General features: G+C 36.0%; 1 protein-coding gene across 3 annotated transcripts in view; it reads right to left on the reverse strand.

The window, feature by feature from the left end:
- TAF4B (TATA-box binding protein associated factor 4b) overlaps window positions 1-15,477 on the reverse strand; it is a 179,573-nt gene that overhangs the window by 122,517 nt on the left and 41,579 nt on the right. The gene's annotated exons all lie outside the window — the stretch shown is intronic.

Raw genomic sequence — 15,477 nt, forward strand, 5'->3', positions numbered from 1 at the left:
GTCTTTACACACATGCACACAACACCAAATGCTTACAATCTCAGATGTTTGTCAGGTACACAGGCCCTATAAACTGCAATTTGCTTCCAAGGGGTTTCTGCATACTCCCTGTTGAAATGTCACACACAGGCTGCAGAGAACAGTACCAGGCATACTTACTACCAGTACTTACTAGTACTTACTACCAGAGTACTAAAAATGAACAGAATTCATCAAAGAGGAGACAGTCCCATGTTTTTAAGAATCTTCTTGCAGCCCTCCTCTGAAATAAGCAAGGAACTAACTGCCCAATAAGATTTGTTCGTGCCTGCCTTCCCTCCTCCTATTTGGCCCCAAGCTGAACACAGCTCCCTCTAGTACAGCTGTCAGTTGCTATGGTTACCGAGGGCGGCAGCAATAGAGAGGAAGACCCCTACTGAGGGAAGAGGAAAAGGTGCCACAGTAAATAGCACCCAAGCCATTTAACACTTCCTCTAAGACAGGAGGCAGACTGATGGAAAGAAAAGACAACACAATGCTGTAACAGCATTATCAATAAAGCTAAGATAGGCCAGGACAGTATTAAAGGCTTTGATGTTGAAGCACCGTTGTGATTTTGGTTTGGTTTTAATTCTGAAGAAGAAAATGAGACTCTCTGAACTATATCTTCAAGTCTTCTGATCTAATGCAGTGTCTTTTTATGAAGGTACTATGAAAAATAATCTGTTCTGTTTTCTTTTTAAGATATGCAAAAAGGAAATTTAATAATGCCTTAATAGAAAAAGCTTTCCAATTCAAGATTCTGTGGGTTGTAATGAGTTACTATGTAAAAATTAAAGAAGCATTACCCAATTATCATTAATGTCTTGCAATCTGGCTTCTAAACGGATCTAATTCTTTAGCTTTTGATAAAGTTATCCACTGCTTATGCCTGACTTCTTAAATGTCTTCCACCCTCTTAAGATCTATACCAGCACCAGACTGATTCTTCTAAAGTAGAGAGAATCGTATTACTCTCCTGTTTAAAAATCTCTGTTTTTAAACTCTGTTTATTACTCTGCCAATAACTTAACTTGATATTCAAGGTTTTCCAGGTAATGACCTTAACTTAGCACTCTTACCTCCCATTACTCACTATCACACAGCTCATACTGATTCTGGCCTTGCTCAGAACATTCCCTACTTCCAGTTCTAGTCTTCAAACTCCTCTTTGATTATCTTTCAGTTGTCAAAAGTCTTACCTATATCCAGTCCTTTTCAAATGTGTAGTTTAGAAATGCCACTTTAATTTGTTTTAAACTTTTGTTTTTATGTTTTTACTTTGTTTTTATGCTAATAAAATACTAATACTGATACTTTAAAAAAAAGCATGTGTCCAATTGCTCCAACTTTTTAACTTCTGAGAACATGTTTTGTCTCTGTTATGGTAGGTTTTACTCTGCTTCCTATTCTAAAAATCAGCATATTTCAAGGGATAACCTGTATTAAGCCCCCCCCCCACACACACACAAATAACTTTACTGAAATGCAATACAGCACGTCCCCACTTGTCTGGGAGGAGGACTTGGATATTCCAAGGTAGTCTTTACATACTCCACCACAGCACTTATTCTACCATATTTTAAGCACTGGATTACTTGCTTATCTCCCATATTAACCTATGAATGACGGCAGAAAGTGTCTTTAATTTCCAGGATTATGCTTCATATAGTAAATATTCAATAAATGGTAAATAAATGAACATATGGTTATTTTGTAAATACAAAAAAAATCAGCCTATTTCTCTTAAACTCCTACTAGACTAACAGTATTGATTATATTCAACAAATATATTAAGCATAATAAATATATTATTTTTATCACCTCTCTCATTCTTAGCAGAGTAGTATGTAAATGGTAAATAGTTGAGGAAACTTCCATGTATTCAGAACAGTGTGCTATTTATCTACTACAATATACTGAGAAGAACAGTGGGTAAAAATGAGGAGTCGAACTGCCCATAGTGTAATCCTGACTGCCAGTTATTATCTGTATGAAATAAAGCAAATCAATCTTTCTAGACCTGCACTGTCAGTAAAATGGAGACAATAACAATCCCTACATATTAGACCGAAGATTAAAGGAAGTAATTCATATCATGGGAAAAGGAATTAGTTTAATATACAAAGAGCTCCTACAAATAACTAAGGAAAGAACCTATGATCCAATGGAAAAATGGACAAAGCACAAGAATTTTCAGTTAACAGAAAGTTTAAAATGACTCAAAAATAAGATGTTCGACTCATAAGAGAAATACAAGATATAACCTTTCACCTGTTAGACTGGAAAAAACTTGTTAATAAAGTTCATCAGAACATGTGAAAATATGCTATTGTAAGCTTTGTTGCTCAGTGTAATTTGTAAATCTAACCTCTGTGGAGATTTACTTGATATTATCTGACAATTTAAAATGAATAAGCACTTCTTTCTAGAAATTATGTGAAATGATAGCCACTGCAGCTTTGTTTTCCTAGTACAAAACACTGGAAATAGCTTAACTATTCATCATTATGTAACTGATAAAAATCTCAAATCACAATGAATATACACTGGGATAGCACAATCTCCAAGATTTATTACCACTAAGTTGTAAAAAACAAAATGTAAAACATGATGTATTATATACTACCATCTATTTTGAGAAAATTACACCCAGAAAAATACACAAGAATTTGCTAACAGTGGTTGGCTCTAGAATGGGAACCTGGGTAGCAGAGTGAAAAAGAAGCAAGGGAGAACCATATTTTTCCATTGTATATCCTTTTTTCCTTTTGAATATTGTACAAAATATATATATTACTTAGTAGAATAAATTTGTTTAGAAAGTATAAAGAAAAAATTTATTTTAAGATCAAATTTTTCCCTTAGATTACTAATCCCTGGTAAAATAATTTTGCCTTCAATCCTTTTTTTTTTTTTTAACCACCCTCAGGCATAACCTCTATACCATAGCCAGCACATAAACTCACACAACACCCTATTTATTCCTCTTTTCATGCCTCTGTGAAGTTATTTTTCTCATGGGAAATCCCTTTTGTCTTTCCTCTTTTGACTCAAATGTAGTGTAACATACTGAAGGATTTCCCAAACCTTAGTGATTTTAAGAACCACCCAGGAGTATGTTCAAAATGCAGGTCTCACAATCAAATACACACCCATTCAGCACCCACAATTCATGTTCAGTGGGTCTATTATAGAGGGTTTTTTTTGGTTTGTTTGTTTGTTTGTTTGTTTGCTTTTAAACAAACATACTTAGGTGTCTGTGAGGTACACACTCGGTGGACCACACTTGGAAAACTACGGAGTTATAAAATTAAGACCACTGGGGCACCTGGGTGGCTCAGTCAGTAAAGCGTCCAACTCTTGATTTTGGTTAAGGTCATGATCTGACAGTCAGATTCAGAGACTGAGCCCAGTGTCAGCCTCCAGGCTCCATGGAGCCTGCTTTGAGATTCTCTACCCCCCTTCCACACCCATCTCTCCCCTGCTCTTGCTGGCTCTTGTGCTCTTTCTCAAGATAATCAATTAATTAATTAATTAATTAACTGTACCAATTCTAGAGTTAGAGACCAAGGTTTCAGTCCCTGTTCTGACAGTTATTAAAAGGATGACCTTGAACAAATTTGTTCACATCTCTATTCATCAATTCCCTTATCTAGCTTGGGTGAAAACTGTAGCTATTATAAGATTTTGAATGAAAACTGTATTAGAAACTAGAACCATATCAGAAATCAAAAATGAGTATGTAGAAGCACCTGGTTGGCTCAGCTGGTGGAACATATGACTCTTGATCCCAGGGTTGTAAGTTTGAGCCCCGCGTCAGGTGCAGAGATTAGTTAAAAATAAAATATTTTGGGGGGCACCTGGGTGGCTCAGTTGGTTAAACATCCAACTCTTGATTTTGGCTCAGGTCATGATCTCACAATTTGTGGGTTCAACCCCCACGTCAGGATCTGTGCTGACAGTGCGGAGCTTTCTTGGAATTCCCTTTCTCCCCCTCTCTCTGCCCCTCCCCTGCTCTCTCTCTCTCTCTCTCTCAAAATAAATAAATAAAATCTTTTTTTTTTAAATGAGTATTTATTCATTGAAAAGTAATGAAACCATCACATATTAACATAAATACCATTTTAATGCTAACAATGCCAAAATTAAAAACTAATCACTCAGAAGGATAGCATTGTGCTCTTTTTTCCAATCTCTTTAAAAATCCATTGACCCATGGGGCGCCTGGGTGGCTCAGTCGGTTGAGCGTCCGGCTTCGGCTCAGGTCATGATCTCACAGTCTGTGAGTTCAAGCCCCGCGCCGGGCTCTGGGCTGACAGCTCAGAGCCTGGAGCCTGCTTCTGATTCTGTGTCTCCCTCTCTCTCTGCCCCTCCCCTGCTCATGCTCTGCCTCTCTCTGTCTCAAAAATAAATAAAAACATTAAAAAAAAAAATTAAAAAAAAAAAAAATCCATTGACCCTCTTCACTTTGGATGAACCTTTAATGCATGGTTTTGTAACATCATGTGTTGGTAATCTGCAAAATATTGTGTCACTGAGTTTACACAGATCTTCCAAATTTAGATTCACCATACGCAATCCAAAATCACATGTTAATATCTGCACTGATCTTATCAGAAAATCTAAGTATTGAGAAGATGTTAAGCTCATGGTAGTGGATACAAGGTTTGCAAATTTTTAATATTTGCTTAAAAAGCTCAAACTTTATCACTGGCAAATAAATGCTGTCAGTTGTTTTCCCTGAAGTGACAGGCTCCGTTTTTTCATTTTCACAAAAATATCTGTCAAATTCCCAAGTCTAAATAACCACCGTTTGTTTTTCAGTTGCTCTTTGTTCTTTCAAGTAAAAGTGGTGCTCCATGAAAAGTGGTTAGTTTAGCTCACAATTGAAACACAAGCGCAAGCACTTGTCCTTGAGACAACCTTGAGACCCCAACATGCAGAAGAGCTTTATGCAAACCTCCTATTTTGTCACACAGAATACTAAACAGGTGTGTACTCAAGGGTTGAGACCTAATAAAAATAATAATGCATGACATCTCATTAAAGACAAACAAACAAACAAAACATCTAGGTTCTTTTCATTTACTGTGTGTGAGGGTAAAGAATGAATGGCTACCAGCATAGTTTTGTGTCCCTGCCTTGAATAATACTAAGGTGCCAGAGGTTTTGCCACTGTAGTTTTTGAACCACTAATCAAATAATATACTGAAAAGGGCAAATAACATTATTATTATTAGTAGTAGTATTAAAATTAAAATTGTTTTAACTTCACAAATTCCCTGAAAAAGTCCTCATTTTCAAAACTATTTTCTATAGATCACATTTGGAAACCTGATGGTTATACTTACAGTCCCAAACTTATAATGAGCAGCAGAAATACTATGAGGATTTTTAAAATACAGACTCTTGCCAAGGTTCAGCCTCCAGAGATTTTATTCTGGGTGAGCCCACAAATCAATAATCTCAGTAAGTTCATGGGTAGTTTTGAAATTGTTGACCTATGCTATACTAGCAATTGTTTATTTATAAATTGTTCTGAAAGTATCTACCACCCACTTCCTATATTTAATACATTTTCCATTATTAATACTGTTAAGAAATTTTTATTATAAATAATACCATACAATTGTCACTATCTCTTGGCTTTGATCCTTCTTGAGGATGCCCATGACGTATAAAAGAGACATGTCCTATTTCCTGCCTATGTAACTTCAACCTTTGCTTCATCTACCTCTAATACCTTTTCTTCCAGTTCATTCTGCACCTAAGTACAAACATTTTTCCTAAACAGCATTTTACTATGACAAAATCTGGCCAAAAACTTTGAAAGACTTCGTATCTTTTCTCCCAAGTCTTTATTCATATAATTTTCCTGCGAAGAATGTTTAAGAGCTTAATTTCTATTGAGATCTAGTATAAGGCAACTCCTCCAAGAAGACTGTTTTGTTGAATTTTAACTCTAGATTTAGAGCTAATCTGGGCATAGCTCACACTGATGCTTTATCTTTCCAAGATGAGAGGTTTCTTTTGTCACTAGCGGCTCTCCAAAGTCCTGCTTTGGAAAGATTAACTATATGTATTATTTCATAGGTTATATAACAACATGTATTATGGCTATACCTGTACCTATAAGGAAAAGCAGACTCTTTAATAAATACATGATGAAAAAACTACATATGAAGCAAGGTGAACATATGTTTAATCTATATTAGAGAATCTGATTTTTGCAATATAAGAAAAGAAAGGATATCCAATTTAATGAAGTAATACTGTCTATGCAAATAGCATGTAACGTGTCCTATGTTATTTTCCTAAAAGTGTCTTTTAAAGCAAATGTTTAAAAATAACACATTAAACCCCTACTAACAGAGGTAATATGTATATGCATTATCCATCCATGAATATTTTACTATTTTTTCCTATAAGAACTCTTAAAAAAAAACTTAACCTTAAAGCATTACCGTATCTTCAAAAAAATCAATAATAATTCCTTATTATCATTAAATAGCCACTCAGTTTAAGTAAGGTTAACTAAACAAACATGCAAAGGTACAGTCATATTTGCCACGTCTAATGCTGAAATAAGAATAAAACATGAATCTCTGGCTCCCTCTGGTGTTTAAGTACTGGTGTTAAGTGCCTGGTGAATAAGTTCCCTTAATCATCCCAGGTACAATGACAAGCAGAATAGAAAATATAATTCTCTTAGTGGAAAAATCATGAACAAAAAAAAATTTTTATTCAGTTAAACAAGTAGTTTTGAAAAAATAGGCAGATATCATCCTATGTTATTAAACCTCATCCAGTTAAAGTCAAGACAAGATCTAATGGCATACACTATTATCTCCTCTTATTTTACAAGAGTCAACATCAAGGGTCTTTTTTAAGCTTCATTTTAACAACTGAAGTGACATTAAGTACCCAAAATAAACCAAACATAAGTTTAAAAAAATGTAACTTTAAAAAAGATATGCATAAACCATGAATAACCCAAATTACTATAAAGCATTACACAAAACAAAAAATGTATCTTACTGCAAAAATAAAAGATATCTTTAAAAATAGCTATGGTTATAGAAACTTCTATTCTCTTTTCAAAATTCATTACTTCAGCAACTATTTGAATGTTTATTATGGACCAGGCCTTGTTCTAAACATTAGGTATACAATGGTAAATAAAAGTGACTATAAACACCCAGAGAGTCTAAAAGGAGTGGGAAACACAAGGAATGGTAAACAAACAAACAGGATATTTTCTGATGAGTCCTTCACAAGACAGCAAGTGTGAATGAAGAAACTACTTTCCGTTGGCTGGCTAAGCAAAGACTCTCTAAAGAGTTAACTTCTAAACTAAAGTGAGGACCAAGCCAAATGAAGACTGGAGGAAAGAGAGTCCAGGGAATATCACATCTACAATATGCCCATGTACAGTGGGAACATGAGTAGTGTGTCTGAAGAACAAAAAGGAAGTGAACAAGAAACCCGGGTCCCTTACACCATGCAACATTATATCTGCAACGATCTGCTTACTTTCAGTTTTCCCAAATGTAAGACAATCTTCTGTCTGACTCATGCCACTGTTTTTTAGTATGCCTGTTATCTACAGCCTTACTGAATTCCAACAAACAGAACTACAGTTCAAGATAGCTGACATCATAAAAAAAAAATATCAATTCTTGGGGCATCTGTGTGTCTCAGTCTGTTAAGCGTCCAACTTTGGCTCAGGTCATAATCTCACAGTTTCTGAGTTTGAGCCTAGCATCAGGATCTCTGCTGTCAGCACGGGCCTGCTTCAGAACCTCTGTCCCCGTCTCTCTCTACCCCTCCCCCCTGTTCGCGTTTGCTCTCTCTTAAAAATGAATTAAAAAACATTTTTTAAAAAGTCAATTCTCCTTAAACTAATCTAATCACATGACCTCAATAAAAAATGTTCATAGATTCTAAATTTCTAAAATTCACATGCAGTAGAAAAATAAAGTGAAGATACCTTTGATAAAAACAAGGAATAAACAGAGGGTTTACCTTGTCAGATCAGATATAAAAACAAATAATGAAAGAATCATAATAGAAAATGCAAAAATGTTAACACAGAAATAAAATAAAAACACTGCACTAAATGAAATTCTAGAAATGTGCCTATATAAGTGATAATTTATTATCAGGTAAAGGTGACATCTCAAATCAGAAAGGTAAGGATAATGAATTCTTTAGTAACTACTGTTGAGACAGGCATTCCAATTGGGAAAAAGGTAATTTCTGCTGCAGACATTTACAAAGATAAAATCAAGAATTATTGAAAAGGTAAAGGTATATGTACATATACAAGATGTGTATACATATCTTGGAAGAAAATATGGAAGCACATCATTATGAGCTTGGGATGAAGAAGGATTTCTTAGAAAATGGGAACATTCAAAAGCCATAAAGCATGAGTGATAAATCGAATATTGCGATTTAAAATCTTCTAAAACAAAAGACACTAAAAACAAAGTTGCCAGTTAAACAAAAGACTGGGAGAAAAATATTTACAACATATATAACAAAGAATTACTCTCCAATATATATATATATATAAGTCTAGAAAGCAATAAGCACTCAACAGATAAATGAGCAAAAGTAATAAGCTAGAAATTTCCCAGAGAAAATACTAATGGTGACATTTTTGCTTCAGGCAGTAAATGGACTAGATTTACTGAGGAGAAATTACGCTGCATTCTAACTAGACCAGCATAAGACATTTTCATTCTAATGTTGGGTGCACAGAAGTTGTCAAAAAAGTTGTCAGTAAAAATAAGCAATAACCACACTCTAAAGGTAAAACTGCCTCAGGGACAAATGCCTGTGGCTGGCACTAGTTCTCAGACCCCTTATAAAGTGGAGAAATTGTATCTGAGACTGCTGGGTTCAGTCAGGTTCCCTAGAACAGGTGCTAAAGTGGTCCCAAGTCAACAGTCACCCTGGTTCCTACAAGAAAGTCACAAATCCTCTCTGGAGTAAAAGCAAATTCATTTTAGGTCCTCAGGTTTAATCTGATTTACACATCCAACAAGGTTTTAAATTCAGCAATTATATTTTTCACTTCTAAGTGTCCTTTTTCATCACTGTATTTATTTTTTTATATTTATTTATTTTTGAAGGCACAAGCAGGGGAGGGGTAGAGAAGGGGACAGAAGATCCGAAGCAGGCTCTGCACTGACAGCAGCAAGCTGGATGTGGGTCTCGAACTCCCGAACCATGAGATCATGACCTGAATTGAAGTCGGATGCTCAAATGACTGAGCTACCCAGGTGTCCCATATTCATTTTTTTAATAGAAAATTATTACTTGCTCATGTTTATGATTCCACATTTTGTTTTTAACCATTTTATAATAATTTTTAACAATGAATATTTGATTGTCCAATGTTTGATGTTAGTAGGATTTCAAATGTGCTGCTGTTTCACTGTAGTTTAACTCAGGGTGATTTTTCCCTGTATGTTTTACCTTTGAAAGTGAATACATACACATACACACAAAACTATGGGAACAGCATTTTTAAAGTGTTGAAAACAAAAAGTCAACCCATAATTCTAGTATCACTCCTGACATCACTGTCTACATAAATAACCCAAAATAATCTAAAAATTATCAGAAATAAGAACTTAACAAGGCAGTTGGCATAGGATTAAAAAAAAAAAAAGCAATGTGCATTCCTATGTAGTAACAGAAAAGGCAATTACCAAAAATATATTTATAATAGCAATAAAAGAGGCACCTAGAATAAATTCAACAAACTGTGTATACCTATAGATGAAATTGTAACACTTTATCGAAAGATGTTTAAGAAAGCATGCATAAATGAAGATATAAATCATGTTTATAGACAGAAGACTAAAAATTATAAAGAAATCAGCTGAAGGACAATAGACTCAAGGCCATGCCATTAAAAATTCCAGCAGACATTTCTGGTGGAATTCAAATACTTAAATTTATATGGAACAGCAAAATCCCAAGAACAGACATGAAAATCAGTAAGAGTGGAGAGGTGGGATATGAAAGTGAAGGAAGGAAAATAAATAAGGAGAGGTAGGTAGAGGAGGTACCTTAACAGATTCAAAATTTATTTTGAAGTTATGGTAAATTGAGAAGCATCCTACTGGAAATAAACAAATTAACCAAAAAGATGAAGCAGAGATGAAAAGATTAACTAAAATGGATAGACAGCCTAGAAAAGATCCATGTGTATATGACATAGGAGGCATTGCAGATCACTGAGTCTTCATTAATGTTGTTGGAACAAATGATTATGCATATGAGAAAGAGTGAAGTAGGATCCCTACCCTACGTCATAGAAACAAACAAATCCAAAATTAAACCCTTTTGGGGTGCCTGGGTGGCTAGGTTGATTAAGCATCTGACTTCAGTTCAGGTCATGATCTCATGGTTTGAGTTTGAGCCCTGTATCAGGCTCTGTGCTGACAGCGTGGAGCCTGCTTCAGATCCTCTGTTTCCCTCTCTCTGCTTCTCTCTCAAAAATAAATTAACATTTAAAAAAATTCAAAATTAAACCCTGTTGACCAAGATTTAAATATAAAAAGTAAAACTTAAAAATTGTTAGAATATTATAAAGGTATCTTTATGATACCAAGGAGGATAAGACATCAATAAGTAATTCATATATAAGAAATTGCTAAATTCAACTACTTTAAAATACACCATAAAGTGTACTGAAAACACTAACTCCAATAGATATTTGCAATACACAAAAGTGTAAAGAATTACACTAGGACTTCTGCTTCTGCTGTAGACTATCACTTATAACAGACAATTGTTCTGATTAAACAAAACTAACAAAGCCCAAAACATTTTTTTAAAGTTTCTTTGAAGGCAGATAAATGCTGGGAAAACCAGGTCTTGAGGAACCACAGTTCCAAGAGAAGAGAACCTCATGATAGGAGGTTCCTCATGAGAGGAAACAAAAAAATTCTCTCCATGCTGTTTTTTCCTTTGGGCATGTGCAAATTCTTGATAAGGAATAAGACACTAAGGAGCCATGGAGAGGGCAGCTACTAAGTAGAAAAGCCAAAAGAGCATTAGGCAAACTCATGAGGATAGAGAGACAGGAAAAAGTTCAAGGCTGCCAAGGCTGCCAAGACTCAGAGTGTAGGCCATGATCCTATAAAAGAATTTTTTTTTATTTATTTTTTTTATTTAAAAAAAAAAATTTTTTTTTCAACGTTTTTTATTTATTTTTGGGACAGAGAGAGACAGAGCATGAACGGGGGAGGGGCAGAGAGAGAGGGAGACACAGAATCGGAAACAGGCTCCAGGCTCCGAGCCATCAGCCCAGAGCCTGACACGGGGCTCGAACTCACAGACCGCGAGATCGTGACCTGGCTGAAGTCGGACGCTTAACCGACTGCGCCACCCAGGCGCCCCAGATCCTATAAAAGAATTGAGGCACAAAGAAACAGACCTGACATTGTGTGATGATTTTTCACTTAAGGAATGGAGCACTAAAACTCTGCAAAAGGGGGCATCCGGGCGGCTCAGTTGGTCAAGCATCCAACTTCAGTTGAGATCATGATCTCAAGGCTCGTGAACTGAGCTCTGCATTGGACTCTGTGCTAACAGTTCAGAGCCTGGAGCCTGCTTTAGATTCTGCCTGTCTCTCGCTGACCCTCTTGCCATTCACATTCTGTCTCTCTCTCCCTCTCAAATATAAATAAACATTTTTTAAAAAATGTAATTCGCTTAAAAAAAAAAAAAAAAAAAAAAAAGAAACTGCAAAATAAAAGTCAAAGAACCCAGGCGAAAAGCTTTATGAAAAGCACTCTGAGAAGGATTCTGGGAGATGGCAAAAGAGCATCAGGAATCTGTCTAATGTAACTATTTTGGATCTTCTGAATCTTTTGAAGGCTTCCAACTTCCAAGGGGATGGTAAGGTAAACTGTGGTTATTTGGGTCAATTTCAGCTGTTAGTTTGGCAGAAGCTCCCCATCCCCCAGGCTGCAGCCCTGGAGCAGACAACTATGCATATGTATTGGAGCAGTCTGCACAAAGCTTGTGGCAACTAGGATGAGGAAAAAAACTGTTCTCCAAATATCAGGAGTATATGCTAGGATTACTGATTGTTGCTTCTGATCATACAGATGTAGACAATGAAGTGAGTGGCCCATTGTTGCTGCAACTCCTCCCTCTGTTGCAAGGTCCTCACCCTCTAGCCATAGGGACAGCCAAGGGATTTAAAGGGCCAGTCTCCATTTTTCCTCATGCCCTCATTTTCCTCTTTTGGAAGCCCAACATGAAAGACTAGGACATTCAAAGGCAACAGAATGTATGGGGGCAATTAGAATGTCATCAAACATGCCTAGGGAAAAGCAAAGGCTAAAGATGATCTAAGATCTAAAGTGTATACCTCAGGTTGATCCTTCAACAACAAAACACATACAAAACAAAAAAACAGCAAGCCCTGGGGAATGCGAAGAATCTAATTTCCAGAGATGCCACATTATTAGATTTAAACGTCCAGTTTTCAACAAAAAAATCATGACACATACAAAGAAACATGAAAGTATGACCAATTAAAAGAAAAATAAAATCCACAGAAAACTATCCCCGAAAAAGACCCAGGGACAGATGTACTCGACTGCGACTTTTAAACAGCTGTTTTAAAGATGTTCAGGGGTGCCTGGGTGACTCAGTTGGTTGAGCATATGACTCTTGATTTCAGCTCAGGTTATGATCCTAGGGTCCTGGGACAGAGCCCCACATCAGGCTCCGTGCTGAGCATGGAATCTGCTTAAGAGAATCTTAAGTAAGCATGGAGTCTGCTTAAGATTCTCTCTTTCCCTCTGCCCCTCGGCCCTCTCCCTGACTCATACTCTCCAAAAAATAAAAAATAAAAAATAATTTAATTAAAAAATAAAAAAACAAGCATTGAAGAGAGAGATAAAAAACAAAGGAATGAAAAGGAGATAAATAAAAGATCAGAGACAAAATAGTGGAAATTAAGGGAGGTAAACAGAATAAAATCCATACTACTGCATTCCCTGAAGAGTGAAACATAAAACAATGGACTAGAACTAATATTTCAAATTATAATCCAAGAAAACTTTATAGGCATCTCAAGAGAGCAGAATCTGCATATTAAACATGCCAATTGGGAACCTAAGAAAGTTAAGGTCAGAATGGGCAATGTTTCACAGCATACCCTGATACAAAAATATTACATTTCAAAGATGAAGAAATAAATTCAAGGCCTTCAGATGAGAATATCAAATATATAAAAACAACATTAATATCAAGCAACAGTGGAGAAGCATTTTTTAAAACGCAATACAAAAATGTTACAAAAATGTTAATTTCATATCCAGCCAGATGTCCTTCATGTATCAAGGACACTGCAGCAGTTTTTTGTTTTTTTTAACACACAAGAACTTAGGCAATTCTACACTAATCAGCCTTTCTTGAGTACAGGAACTCTACGCAAGTAGAATTGGTTCATTCCAACGAAGAGATAACTAAGAAAACGTCAGAGAAAGGGCTGATGATGATCGTTTTAATATAAAAGTAGACCTACAACTAAAATGCAGATGGAGACAAGGAAGAAAAACTACTGCAGAAATTATTTTAAATTATGACAAAGAAATAATGCAACTAAAAATGGAAGAAAGTTGAGGAAGAAGAAAATAAAATATCCACACACTAATTTTTATACAGGAAATAGGCAGGAATTTTAGAATATCAATATAAGAACAAACCTAAAATTATAATACTTCTAGAACAAAGCACAGATAATCTCCGTAAGCTAGGATTACACAAATATTTCTTAGGTAAAACGTGAAAAATATAATTTACAAGGAAAAATGTAATGAACTGAACTTCAGCAAAATTAAATGTTTGCTCTGTGAGAAACACTGGCAAATGATAGAATATACCATAAAGAAAGTATTTCCAAATTACTTATGTGGTAAAAAGCTTAGATCTTGAATACACAAAGAACTCTAAAAACTCAACCATAAGAGGGGCTCTTGGGTGGCTCAGTTAAGCGTCTGACTCTTGGTTTCAGCTCAGGTCATAATCTCACAGTTCATGGGTTCGAGCCCCATGTTGGGCTCCACCCTGACAGTGAGGAGCCTGTTTGGGATTCTCTCTCCCTCTCCCCCACTCATGCTGTCTCTCTCTCTCTCTCAAAATAAATGAACCATAAAAAAAAAAAAAATCAACCATAAGAAATCAACTCAGTAAGAAAAAATGGGCAAAGGATTTGAACACACACTTCATCAAAAGAATGTATGTGGATAGCAAATAAATACAAGAACAGATGTTCAATATCTTTAGTCATTAGGGAAATGCAAATTAAAACTACACAATAATAACCATAATACACTTATTAGAATGGTAAAAATCAAAAGAACTGACAATACCAAGAGGTGACAAAGTAGAAGAGCAAATCAACTCTTATTATTGCTAGCAGAAATGCAAAATGGTACAGTTCCTTGGTAAAGTTTGGCAGTTTCTTTTTTTTTTTTTAATATTTATTTATTTTGGAGAGAGAGAGAGCGCATGCACATGCACACAAGAGGGGGAGGGGCAGAGAGAGAGGGAGACAGAATCTAAAGCTGGCTCCAGGCTCCAAGCTGTCAACACAGAGCCCGACGTGCGGCTCAAACTCATGAACCATGAGATCATGATCTGAAGTCAGTCGCTTAACCAACTGAACCACCTAGGTGCCCCAAGTTTGGTAGTTTCTTTTTTTTTTTTTTAATTTTTTTTTTAATGTTTTATTTATTTTTGAGACAGAGAGAGACAGAGCATGAATGGGGGGAGGGTCAGAGAGAGAGAGGGAGACACAGAATCTGAAACAGGCTCCAGGCTCTGAGCTGTCAGCACAGAGCCCGACGCGGGGCTCAAACTCACGGACCGCGAGATCATGACCTGAGCCGAAGTCGGAGGCTTAACCGACCAAGCCACCCAGGCGCCCCGGTAGTTTCTTAAATAAACACACACTCACCTACTGATCCAGCAATCAAACTCCTAGATATTTACTTAAGAAATGAAGACCTATGTTCACAGAAAAATCTGTATATAAATGTGATTTTTTTTTAACGCAGGTGCCCCTGTATATAAATGTTTATAGCAACTTTACATATTACTGTAAAAAAACTGGAAACAGCCCAATGCCCATCAACAGGAGACTACAAAGGTTATTTCTCACCAATACAAAAGAACAATCTTTTAATATTCAAAATGATATGGATGAATCTCAAAAACATGCCGAGAGGAAAAAGATGCAAAAAGGTTAATGCAATTTGTCATTTAAGTAAAGTTCAAGAATAAACAAAAATGATCTATAGGGATGGACATAAGAATAGCAGCTGCTGGGGGCACGTGGGTGGCTCAGTCAATTAAGTGCCCAACTCTTGGTTTCGGCTCAGGTACGTGATCTTGCAGTTTGTGAGTTCAAGCCCT

The sequence above is a fragment of the Panthera uncia genome (genome assembly GCF_023721935.1).
Source record: "Panthera uncia isolate 11264 chromosome D3 unlocalized genomic scaffold, Puncia_PCG_1.0 HiC_scaffold_8, whole genome shotgun sequence".
In the NCBI taxonomy this organism is placed as follows: Eukaryota; Metazoa; Chordata; class Mammalia; order Carnivora; family Felidae; genus Panthera; species Panthera uncia.